Source organism: Ranitomeya imitator, chromosome 5 (assembly GCF_032444005.1).
Source record: "Ranitomeya imitator isolate aRanImi1 chromosome 5, aRanImi1.pri, whole genome shotgun sequence".
Classification (NCBI taxonomy): domain Eukaryota; kingdom Metazoa; phylum Chordata; class Amphibia; order Anura; family Dendrobatidae; genus Ranitomeya; species Ranitomeya imitator.
This window is the reverse complement of record NC_091286.1, coordinates 712,667,665-712,681,116: the sequence shown is the minus strand read 5'-3', so window position 1 is coordinate 712,681,116 and position 13,452 is coordinate 712,667,665.

Sequence of the window (13,452 nt, the reverse complement as noted above, 5' to 3'; positions counted from 1 at the left end):
TCTGACCAAATACTTATTTTCCACCATAATATGCAAATAAAATGATTAAAAAAAAACAGACAATGTGATTTTCTGGATTTTTTTTTCTCAGTTTGTCTCCCATAGTTGAGGTCTACCTATGATGTAAATTACAGACGCCTCATCTTTTTAAGTGGTGGAACTTGCACTATTGCTGACTGACTAAATACTTTTTTGCCCCACTGTATATAGCAGTTATGGGACTGGCGCAAAGCCTGCTGAGATACGCAAACGTCACTATTTACCAGTAATTTTCTTGAGTCTGCTATTGGTGTGTGTCATAAAGGTGATATAAAAAAAATTACACTGCTATTGGTTAACCCCTTCCTGACATGTGCCATACCTGTACTGCTCTGCAGGAGCTGTGTTCATGCAAACAGCAGTACAAGTACAGCGCACCGATCGCAGGGCCTTGCGCTGAAAGCTGCTGCGATCGGGTGTTGGTGTCAGCTCCGTGAGAGCTGACACCCCACAGCAACACCCACAATCTGTGCTAGCGCCACCCGTAGGCATTTAACCCATCTGATGCTGCTGTCACTACTGACAGCAGCATAGATGAGCATCGCGCAGGGAATCAGTTCCTTGCATGTTTCCATCAGAACAACGCAATGCGATTGCATTGTCATGATGTTCTCCATGGAGACACCTGGCCACAAATGAATACATTTATAAAAAATAAGAAAACAAATATTGGAATCACCACATCCTTAACGACCCACTCTATAAAACTGTCCCACTAGTTAACCCCTTCAGTGAACACCGTAAAAAAAATGGCAAAAACTAATGCTTTATCATCATACTGCCGACCAAAAAGTGCAATAAAACGCGATCAAAAAGACAAATGGAAATAAACATGGTACTGCTGAAAACATTTTCTCCTACAATAAGCAAGTCGCTATACAGCTCCATCAGCGGTAAAATAAAAGTTATAGCTCTCAGAATAAATTGATGCAAAAATAATTATTTTTTCTGTAAGGGTATGTACACACATTGCAGATTTGCCTGTGGAATTTTCTGCTCAGATTCTGCATTTGATGCATTTCAAGCAGATTTTCATGTGGATTTGTATGCATTTTTGTAGGCTAAATAAAGATCTATTAACAAAAAAAAAAGAATCGTGATGTCATTTCCTTGTCCAGCCTCTTCATTTACATGCTCCATTGAAGAATAATGTTTACATACATAGATACAGTTAAGTCCATATATATTTGGACAGAGACAACATTTTTCTAATTTTTGTTATAGACATTACCACAATGAATTTTAAACAAAACAATTCAGATGCAGTTGAAGTTCAGACTTTCAGCTTTCATTTGAGGGTATCCACATTAAAATTGGATGAAGGGTTTAGGAGTTTCAGCTCCTTAACATGTGCCACCCTGTTTTTCACTGCACGGTGCAAGCCACTCATAAGCATCAAGAATAAAAAGGCACGTTATCTAAATTCAACTCCCCAGACTAGGAATACAAGGTCTGCAATGACTTCTACTACTAACCGTGATAACTCCCCGTCCGGGGATTCAGTGGGCACACGTAGCTCGTCGGCTGACGGCTTCGATGAGGACACCGCAGATTCGGAGGAAATGAGCATCACAGAATTGAGCAAGTACATCAAAGCCCTAGCTACCAAAAAAGACCTTGAAGGATTCGCCTGCAGGCTTGAAAATACATATAAGAAAGAAATGCACAACTTGCAGAAAGAATTTACCACACGAATAGAGGACGTGGAAAAAACACGAGAATATCTTTCGAGAACTGCAGGCCCATAGGGACCTCTTAATAGATCATACTCTCAAACTAGAAGATATCTCATCTGGAATGGAGGACCTCGAAAACCGCAATAGACGGAATAACATTCGTATACGAGGCCTCCCAGAATCTGTCGGTTTTTCTGATTTGGACTGTACAGTACAAAATATCTTCTTAGACCTGCTGGACGATAAGGATGGTGGCTCTATCGAGTTCGATAGGATCCATCGCTCTTTGGGTCCTAAACCTACTTCCGATTCTCGACCACGTGATGTTATATGTAGAATCCACGAAGCCATAATGACGGCTGCCAGGAAAAAAGAAGTCATCAGATTTGAGGACCACCCAATCTTAATCCTTTCTGATCTATCTAGACGTACTTTATTACTGCGCAGAGCTCTAAAACCATTACTGGCCGAACTTAAGAGAAGAGACATCCCATATAGATGGGGGTTCCCGTTCCAATTAACGGCCTCTAAGGGAGGCAAGTCGGCTTCTTTTCGAAGGCTTTGTGACTTAACTACTTTCCTGGGCACCTTCGAACTTCCTATGGTAAATCTTCCTGAGTGGCCCGTGAGCCCAACACTCCCTGAAGCTCCACCAAAATGGCTCAAGGTTCAACAAACCAAAAAACGAGACAACAAGCGGGTTCCATCTGACCCGCCTTGAGAACTTAGCATCCTGGTTTGGTGGTACAGAAAGGCGAGCTTGGCCTACTGATGGAGTGGGTTTCGTTTGAAGGCTTTTATAGTCTGGTTTTTCTCTTTTTTGTATTTTCGTTATGTCGGTTATGATAGTCTGGCATTTATTGCTTAGTTTTATTATGTTTGCACTTTATTCTCATGTTCTCAGTGTTTTAGGTGCAGGTGTTGCAGATTGTGAGAAGTCATAGGCCCGTAGCGGGGGCTTTCCCTCCAGGCCCTTCCCTTCTCCCTCACCTAGGTATCCCTTTCCCTTCCCTTCTTCCACCTCTCCTCCCTCCCCCCCTCACCACCCTTTTTCCCTACCTCTCCCACCCTCTCTTCCTATCCCTCCCCTCTTTCTCCTTACCTTTTTGGAGGATTCGCCTTGTGGGAATATAGCTCATCAGGGATCTCTGCTTTGGCCCAAGCAGGTGGCTATGGAGTCACAACGAACAATAGCAGGCTAGCGAGTTCCACACAGGTATGTGTCAGGTGTATTTATTGTACACATTTGCCGTACAATGTTACACGTGCCAAACATGAAATAAAATGTCTAAGGCCGTCTGGCCACTAACTAACAACAAGATACTAACTGCAAAATAAACCTATACAACAAGAAAGAAGTTTGTGCAACCTTACTGTGTCAGCTCCCAGACCAGCAGATGAGAGAGACTGAGATCCCAGCAGTTCCTTGATTATATCAGCTGAAGCAAAAGCTGGATCGTATGTGTGGAAGGGAAGCACCAGAGCTTTCAGGCTGATCACTAAAGAAACCAGGACCGGATTACAGAGAAATAAACAGCTTCACAATCAATACCGTGATACATATGAAATGAAACGGGGAGAAACATATCTGTTTTCTAGTACTTCTCCCCTTGGCACCTCACAGCCTGTACAGGCAGGCCTATGCTTACATTTTCCATGATTCATATTCAGACTTGACTTCACACTTGGGTTTCTGCACTGACAATTAATTGCCTTGTTACTTTATATGACATATTTAATTTGATGTTTTGACATGTGTCCAACGGATATTTCTTATGTTTTCTTGGGTGGGTGGGGTTTGGGTCATGGTTCCTCCTTGGGCTTCCTTCCCTTTGGTTGGGTTCTCAGGTAGTATACTACCAAAACTTGTCTTACTGTAGTTAGAGCTGCAAGGCTCTGGCTTTGTAGCAATTATAGATATGTTTTGTTTTTTCTTTTCTTCTTTTTTTCTCTACTCCCTTTCCTTTTCTTCCCCTTTCTAAATACTTCCTCTCCATGCGGGTGCTCCTTCCGAGCGGATCAATAAAAATTTGCTGCACAGTGGCGCATTCAGATTATGGGTAAATTAAAGTTTTGCTCCTTTAATGTAAAGGGGCTAAATATTCCTGAAAAAAGGAGACAGGTCCTATACACAAGTCATAAACAGCAGGTTTCGGTCCTGATGCTCCAGGAGACGCATTTTAAAACTGGGGCTGTCCCCCCCTGTGTTTCAAAATATTACCCCAAATGGTACCACAGTTCCAATCCGCATGCCAAATCTAAGGGGGTCTCGATAGCTTTTCATAAAGACTTTGTGCCGGAAGTGCTGAGTTCCTCTATAGACCCAGATGGTAGATATGTGTTTTTAAAAATTTCCTGTGATACACGCCAATTGGTCTTGGCTAATGTCTATTTTCTGAATCAAGGTCAGCAGAGCTTCAGTGCGGAGTGTGGGAGGCGCCTCGGGGAATTCGCTGGCTCCTCTCCTGTGATACTGGGGGGCGATTTCAACATTCCCATGAATCCGGCGGTAGACGTCTCTTCGGCTAAGACTTCATACTCGCTTTCTTCTATTGCTCGGATTAGGAAACAAATGCGAGACATGAGACTAGTTGACATTTGGAGGGTACTTCACCCGGGTACAAAGGACTACAGTTTTTTCTCACAAGTGCATAACACTTACAGCAGAATTGACTACTTTTTTTATCTCACAACCTGCTGGACCTCCCAGTGGAGGCAGAGGCGGGTTCGATATTGTGGTCGGACCATGCCCCGATATTTCTTTCAATTCTGTTTCATTCTAATACAAAATCGGGCTTCTCGTGGCGCCTGAACGAGAACTTGCTCCAGGATGCCCAATGCAAAACCGATGTGGAAAAGACGATATCCAATTTTGTAGCGGACCATGGGGGGGACACCACATCTTCTCCTATGAAATGGGAGGCCCTGAAAAGCGTGATACGGGGAGTTCTTATTTCACATGGCGCGCGCTTGAAGAGGGAGAGGGTCGCAGAAATAATTAAACTCTCAGACCAAATTCATAAATTAGAAACGCAACACAAAAGAGATCTCAATGAGGTTACATTCGCACACTTGTCCACAATCAGGCAAAAGTTGCTCTCCTTACTGGACCAAAAGTCACGCTACCTCAGGGAAAGGCTCCGAAATCGCTTTTACCATCATGGAAACAAAAGCGGCAAGATCTTGGCTAGATACATTAACCCACGAGGCCCAAATACATTCATTCCCTTCATTAAAAATGGGAAAGGGGAAAAGTTACATAATATCAGGGACATCACCTCGAGCTTCAGTGATTACTACAAAGACTTATACAACATAGATGGCCACTACAAAGATCTGTCCATATCCGCTCTCCACAACAAAATCAATACGTATTTACATCAAAACAATATACCCCTTCTACCGGAGGACAAGATTCAGGGCCTAGAGGGGGAGTTCACGCTGGAGGAGGTCTTGGAAACTATTAAAGGTCTGAAACAAGGGAAAAGTCCAGGTCCAGACGGGTACTCAGCCGGTTTTTATAAATCATTCTCCTCATTATTGAGCCCGATTTTTCTTGAAGTGTGTAATTCGGTCTCCTCGGGTGGTTCCTTTCCCCCTCAGGCTTTGGCCGCTCATATCACGGTCATACCAAAACCAGATAAAGACCCCTCGTTATGTAATAACTATCGTCCAATATCTCTTATAAATTTAGACATTAAAATCTACGCGAAGATGATTGCAAATAGATTGAGCCCTCTCCTTCCAAACGTGATAAACCAAGACCAGGTTGGTTTTGTCCTAGGTAGGGAGGCGCGTGATAACACCATTAGGACCATCTCTTTGATAGACAGGGCGGGACGGGAGGGGGGTGATCCCATGTGTATCCTGTCGATCGATGCTGAGAAGGCCTTCGACAGGGTACACTGGGAGTTTTTGTTCCGGGCCCTGGCGGGGATTGGCCTGGGAGAAAATATGATGCATAGAATAAAGGCCTTATATACCTCCCCTAACGCCCAGGTGAAGGTGAATGGCACCCTTTCGGACACGTTCGAGATACGGAATGGTACGAGGCAGGGGTGCCCGCTCTCCCCTCTCCTGTATATCCTGTCAATGGAATACCTGGCCACCGCCATACGCAATAACCCCTCCATAAGATCAGAGGAACACAAGTTGGCGCTTTTTGCCGATGATATCCTCTTATATGTTACCTCCCCCATAACTAGCATACCCAATATCATTTTAGAATTATCGAAATTCGGTCACCTAAGCAATTTTAAAATTAATTCCCACAAATCCATGGCCTTAAACATATCCCTACCACCACCTGTGGTAAGTGGGCTGCGAGCCTCTTTCCCGTTTGGTTGGCGCTTCGATTCACTTCCATATCTGGGGATCAGAATAACAGCCAAAACATCTGGTTTGTACGATGCAAACTTTAAAAAGGCGTTGCAAAAAGCGGAGCTGCACTTAGAGAAGTGGCATAAACTTCAACTGTCTTGGTTTGGTAGAGTTAATGTAATTAAAATGGACTTATTGCCTCACCTTTTATATTATTTCCAGACAATCCCGTTATATCTTCCCGCGTCCTTCTTCTCGCGACTCAAGAAAGCGGTCATCCGATTGGTCTGGTCTCATGCTAGATCAAGAATATCACATTTTGTATTAAGCAGGTCCAAGAAGAGGGGGGGAATTGGCCTTCCAGACTTCCTAGTATATAGTCGTGCCTCATTAGGTACTTGCATTTTAGACTTATACCACAGCAGTAACAACAAGAAATGGGTGGGCCTGGAGGGTGATCTCGTTGGCGGGGATCCTCAGACGATACTATGGAACACGGGAGGGGGGGGGGTTGAGGTCGAACCTTCCATTCATGACTAGGAACATGCTTCTACTTGTACGACAGAGTGGCAGAAATACTATAACCTCTACAGCCCCGGGTCCACTAACCCCAATTTACGACAATCCTCACTTCCCCGCAGGTCTCCGTAGGGAAAATTTCCTGAGTAAAAACAGAGCCTCAAGACCCATTATATTTTACTTCATAAATCAGACAGGAATTAAGTCCCTACACGAAATATACCAGGGGGGGGGGAACCTCCTGAGGGCTCTTGGTTCTTTTACGAACAACTAAAGAGCTTCACAGGCACATCATTTAAACTTAATAAGTCCATGGGGGTGTTAACCCCTTTTGAGAAAATTTGTCTCGCTGAGGAGCCCACGTCTCGTAAGGTATCCCTCCTATATAATCTTTTCCAGGAGAGCCAGACCCCAACACATGACTTCCCAACGTTTTTCTCAAGATGGGAGAGTGACTTGGGGATTTCATTATCCCAAGAGGAAAGAGATAAGATTTTTCTGTTCACCTTTAGGACTTCGCTGTCGGCTGTGTCACAGGAGAGGAGTTACAAGGTTCTGTCGAGGTGGTATAGATGCCCCTGCCAGGTTCACGCTATGTTCCCGGTGATCCCGGATATTTGTTGGAGATGCACATCAGAAAAAGGGACTTATGTCCATATCTGGTGGGAATGTCCACCCATAAAGAAATTCTGGATCTTAGTTTTCGATCTCCATAACAAATTATCCTTTCCCAAAATACAACCCACAGTGGAACTAGCCCTCTTGTCTCTGTGTGACATGTCGATATCTGGTTTTAAGAGGAGTCTTCTCAGACATTTTCTTACGGCTGCCAGGAATTTGATTCCTAGATACTGGAAGCAGGATTGTTACCCCTCAGGCTCCGATTTTGTTGCGGAGCTTAACAACATTTACAGAATGGAACAATTGATAAGTGAATCCATGGGGGATTCGACGAAATTTTTTAACACTTGGGCTTCATGGATTGTATTCAGGGAGACCCCAGAGTTGGACGTATGGTTGTCCAGGTCCTAATTCATATCTGGAGCCGATATGGGAGCGTTCGCGTAATGGTTGCTGCCCCTGTCCTCTGGCCTGCTGTCGTGGCTTAAAGCCAATATTGGTGACTCAATGATCTTCTCTCCACTACATGGGGCCTGGGGTCAGCCCGGGAGGAGTGCCGCATTCCTCATACCTAGTGTACCCTCTTACCTTCGCCCGCTTTCCTTTCCTCCACACCCCCCCCCTTTTTTTTTTTTTTTTTTCTTTCTCTTTCTTTCTTTTTCTTTTCTTTCTTTCCTTCTCTTTCCGTTTCTTTAATTCTTTCTACTTCTGCTTACTTCTTATATCTAACGACATTCTATACTAATATAAATGATTAAATATAGCTAGTAATGCTTGATTGCCTTTGATGCTGTTTATATGTTTCAACTATGAAAAATATCATTGTTAACTTGAAAGTGTTATCGTTGGCAGTGGCCAACTACATTTAATATTTGCTGAGACTTTCTCTTTTTGTATGATCTACGGGTTGTACCCCATTGAGTTTAACAATTGTCTCAGCACTGTACCATTGTTTGTATTGTTTATTTGCTTCAATAAACCTGATTTATACAAGAATAAAAAGGCTTAAAAACATCTAAAAAAGCCGCACAGTTCTGGAAGAACATTCTTTGGACAGATGAAACCAAGATCAACCTCTACCAGAATGATGGAAAGAGAAAAGTATGGTGAAGGCGTGGTATAGCTTATGATCCAAAGCACCACATCATCTGTAAAACCCGGCGGAGTCAGTGTGATGGCACGGGCATGCATGGCTGCCAGTGCCACTGGGTCACTAGTGTTTATTGATGATGTGACACAGGACAGAAGCAGCCGAATGAATTCTGAGGTCTTCAGAGCCGCCATACTGTGTGCTCAGATCCAGCCAAATGCAGCTCAACTGATTGGTCATCGTATCATACTACAGATGAACAATGACCCAAAACATAAAGCCAAAGCAACCCAGGAGTTTATTAAAGCAAAGAAGTGGAATATTCTAGAATTGCCAAGTCAGTCACCTGACTAAACTTCAGACAGAAAGGCCCACAAACAAACAGCAACTGAAACCCACCACAGTGAAGGCCTGGCAGAGCATCAAAAAGGAGGAAACACAGCGTCTGGTGATGTCCATGAGTTCAAGACTTCAGGCAGTCATTGCCAACAAAGGGTTTTCAGCCAAGTACTAGAAATGAACATTTTAATTAAAATTATTTAATCTGTCCAATTACTTTTGGTCCCTTTAAAAACAGGGTGGCACATGTTAAGGAGCTGAAACTCCTACACGTTTCATCCAATTTTAATGTGGATATCCTCAAATGAAAGCTGAAAGTCTGAACTTCAACTGCATCTGAATTGTTTTGTTTAAAATTCATTGTGGTAATGTCTATAACCAAAATTAGAAAAATGTTGTATCTGTCCAAATATATATGGACTTAACTGTACATCTATAGATAGATCGATAATACAAAGCCCAATGTTTAGTAATAAACATAAAATGGTACACAAAGAGTTAAATAAAGAAACACACACACAAAATCTGCATTAGGCCGGGGTCACATTTGCAAGAAACTCACACAAGTCTCGCACCTCAGTACCTGGCACTGCCGCCGGCCGGAACATTCAGCTACATAGAAATGCATGCAGCCACACACTCTGATCCTGAGTGCAGGTGGCAGTGTCAGGTATTGAGGTGCAAAACTCGTGCAAGTTTCTCGCAAATGTAACCCTGGCCTTAAACGCAATATCCGTTGAATTTAAAAAAAATGGCGTGGGTTCCCACACAATTTTCTGCACCAGAGAGGGAAAGCCAACGACTGGGAGACGATGTTTCTAGCCTAGGAAGGGGTTAATACCGATGGATCTTCCCAGGCTATGAATATCAACCTGCAGCTGTATAACTAGCCTTTACTAGCTATTAAAATAAGGGACCCCCATAAAATGACATGGGGTCCCCTATCATTAATAGCCAGAAAAGTCTTTGCAGACAGCTGCGGGCTGATATTTATAGCCTGGGAAGGGACCATGGATATTATAAGCCCCTCCCCCCTTTGGTATCAAGCACCAGCACTCAGCTTCCCCAGAAATTGCGCAACTCTAAGATGTACCAATTCCGGCACTTAGCCTGTCTCTTCCCACTGCCCTTTAGCGGTGGCATATGGGGTAATATTTGTGGGGTTGATGTCACCTTTGTATTGTAAAGAGGCTTCAATAAGACACCTATCCATTACTAATCCTATAGTTAAGGGGTTAAATAAACATCCATAATAAAGTATTTTAATGAGATAGAACACTAAACTGTTTCCCATATTTATTGTATCCCTAATTCCTGTGATGCCTAAGATCACCCGTAAAAAAAATAATAAACCCACATTATACTCCTTGTTCCAACGTACCCAATTTAATAACGAGTCTCTCATGATTATCTCCCCTATAGAGCAGTCAGATCAGGGGATGGGACCGCTCTACAGGGCCTCCAGTGACACACTGACAGGAGATAATAGCTCCTGCAGTGTTATCAATGAGTGCTAAATGGAGTTCATGCTCTCATTTTACTGCACTGCTGCGTGAGAATTTTCTCACCCAGTGTTGCCTGTGACAGCATGAACTCCAGTGACCTCTGACAGTGGAGTGATCCACTGCGGGAGGATACCTGCCATCATTGTATCACCGTAGGGCCCTGGAGAGCGGTCATATCTGCTGATGTGACATCTCTACACGGAATATGGTTGTGGGACACTCATTATTAAATGGATTACATCGGAACAGGGAGTATACTGTTCTTTTATTATTTTATTTTTTTTAACAGGTGATCAAGGGCATCAGGAATTAGCTGGTGAGTATGTACTGTATATGTGGTATTTTTTACACTTGAACACAGCAGCCAGATGATGGGATTACTACTGTCCCTGTTATGATCCGGTGACCTTGGAGCTGCATGAGAACTTTCACTGGAGAAGGTGGCCACTATACTGACCGCAATCCTGAACTTAACACCGCAACTAGAAGTAGCCGTGGAGTGTACCTAACACACCTAGACACCTCGTCACAGCCGGAGGACTAAATACCCCTAAAGATGGAAATTGGAATACTATCTTGCCTCAGAGAAAATCCCCAAAGGATAGACAGCCCCCCACAAATATTGGCGGTGAGTCGGAGAGGAAAAAACATACACAGGCAGAAAAACATTATTTAGCACAGGAGGCCACTCTAGCTAGATAGGACAGGATAGGACAGAGTTCTGTGCGGTCAGTATTAAAACCCTTCAAAACATCCACAGCAGAATATACAAAAAAACTTCCTACATCTAACTAAAAGATGTAGAAGCGTAAATCTGCAACTCCAGTGAATCCTACAATCAGAGCAGGAATAAAACTGAAACAAGCACACAGCAGTGTGCCACAGATACAAAAACCAAACACTTTGCTGAATTTGGCAGCAGGCAGGAGAAGCCAGAAAGTGATCCAACACTTCACAAGGAACATTGACAACTGGCAAGGGCTAAAGGATCCTGCACACCTAAATATCCCAGTCAGAATTGTAATCATCCGATACACCTGGCCAGGACTGCGAGTCAGAGACAACTGCATTCCCACCTACAACCACTGGAGGGAACCCAAGAGCAGAATTCACAACAGTACCCCCCCCTTGAGGAGGGGTCACCGAACCCTCACCAGGGCCCCCAGGATGATCAGGATGAGCCAGATGAAAGGGACGGACCAAATCAGCAGCATGGACATCAGAGGCAAAAACTCAAGAATTATCCTCCTGGCCATAACCCTTCCATTTGACCAGGTACTGAAGCTTCCGCCTCGAAAAACGGGAATCCAAAATCTTCTCAACAACATATTCCAACTCCCTATCAACCAACACAGGGGCCGAAGAATCAACAGAGGGAACAACGGGCTCCACATATTTCCGCAACAAAGATCTATGGAAGACATTATGGATAGCAAAAGAGGCCGGAAGCGCCAGTCGAAAAGACACCGGATTAATAATCTCAGAAATCCTATAAGGACCAATAAACCGAGGCTTAAACTTAGGAAAAGAAACCTTCATAGGAACATGACGGGAAGACAACCAGACCAGATCCCCAACCCGAAGCCGGGAACCAACACACCGACGACGATTAGCAAAACGTTGAGCCTCCTCCTGAGACAACACCAACTTGTCCACCACATGAGCCCAAATCTGCTGCAACCTGTCCACCACAGAATCCACACCAGGACAGTCAGAAGGCTCAACCTGCCCAGAAGAAAAACGAGGATGAAAACCAAAATTACAAAAGAAAGGCGAAACCAAAGTAGCCGAACTAGCCCGATTATTAAGGGCAAACTCGGCCAATGGCAAGAAAGCCACCCAATCATCCTGATCAGCAGACACAAAGCATCTCAAGTAAGTCTCCAAAGTCTGATTAGTTCGCTCGGTCTGACCATTTGTCTGAGGATGAAACGCAGAAGAAAAAGACAAATCAATGCCCAGCCTAGCACAAAAGGCCCGCCAAAACCTAGAAACAAACTGGGAACCTCTGTCGGACACAATATTCTCCGGAATACCATGCAAACGAACCACATGCTAAAAGAACAACGGAACCAAATCAGAAGAGGAAGGCAATTTAGGTAAGGGCACCAAATGAACCATCTTAGAGAACCGGTCACAAACAACCCAGATAACAGACATCTTCTGGGAGACCGGAAGATCAGAAATAAAATCCATCGAAATATGCGTCCAGGGCCTCTCAGGGACTGGCAATGGCAAAAGCAACCCACTAGCACGGGAACAACAAGGCTTGGCCCGCGCACAAGTCCCACAGGACTGCACAAAAGAATGCACATCACGTGACAATGAAGGCCACCAAAAGGACCTACCAACCAAATCTCTGGTACCAAAAATGCCAGGATGACCGGCTAACACGGAACAGTGAACCTCAGAAATCACTCTACTAGTCCATCTGTCAGGAACATACAATTTCCCCACAGGACAGCAGTCAGGTTTGTCAGCCTGAAATTCCTGAAGAACCCGTCGTAAATCAGGGGAAATGGCAGAAAGGACCACCCCCTCTTTCAGAATACCGACTGGCTCTAAGACCTCAGGAGAATCAGGCAAAAAACTCCTAGAGAGGGCATCAGCCTTAATGTTCTTAGAACCCGGAAGGCACGAGACCACGAAATCAAAATGGGAAAAAAACAAGAACCATCGAGCCTGTCTAGGATTCAGCCATTTAGCAGACTCGAGGTAAATCAAATTCTTATGATCGGTCAAGACCACAATACGGTGCTTAGCTCCCTCAAGCCAATGTCGCCACTCCTCAAACGCCAACTTCATAGCCAACAACTCCCGATTGCCGACATCATAATTGCGTTCAGCAGGCGAAAACTTACGGGAAAAGAAGGCACACGGTTTCATTAAGGAACCAACAGGATCCCTCTGAGACAAAACGGCCCCTGCCCCAATCTCAGAAGCGTCAACCTTAACCTGAAACGGAAGAGAAACATCCGGTTGGCGCAACACTGGAGCAGAAGTAAATCAACGTTTAAGCTCCTGAAAGGCAGAGACAGCCGCAGAGGACCAATTCACCACATCAGCGCCTTTCTTCGTCAAATCGGTCAAGGGTTTAACCACGCTGGAAAAATTAGCAATGAAACGGCGATAAAAATTTGCAAAACCCAAAAATTTCTGAAGGCTCTTCACGGATGTGGGCTGAATCCAATCATAAATGGCCTAAACCTTAACCGGATCCATCTCTATAGACGAAGGAGAAAAAATAAAGCCCAAAAAAGAGACTTTCTGCACCCCAAAGAGACACTTAGACCCTTTCACAAACAGGGCATTGTCACGAAGGATCTGAAATACCATTCTGACC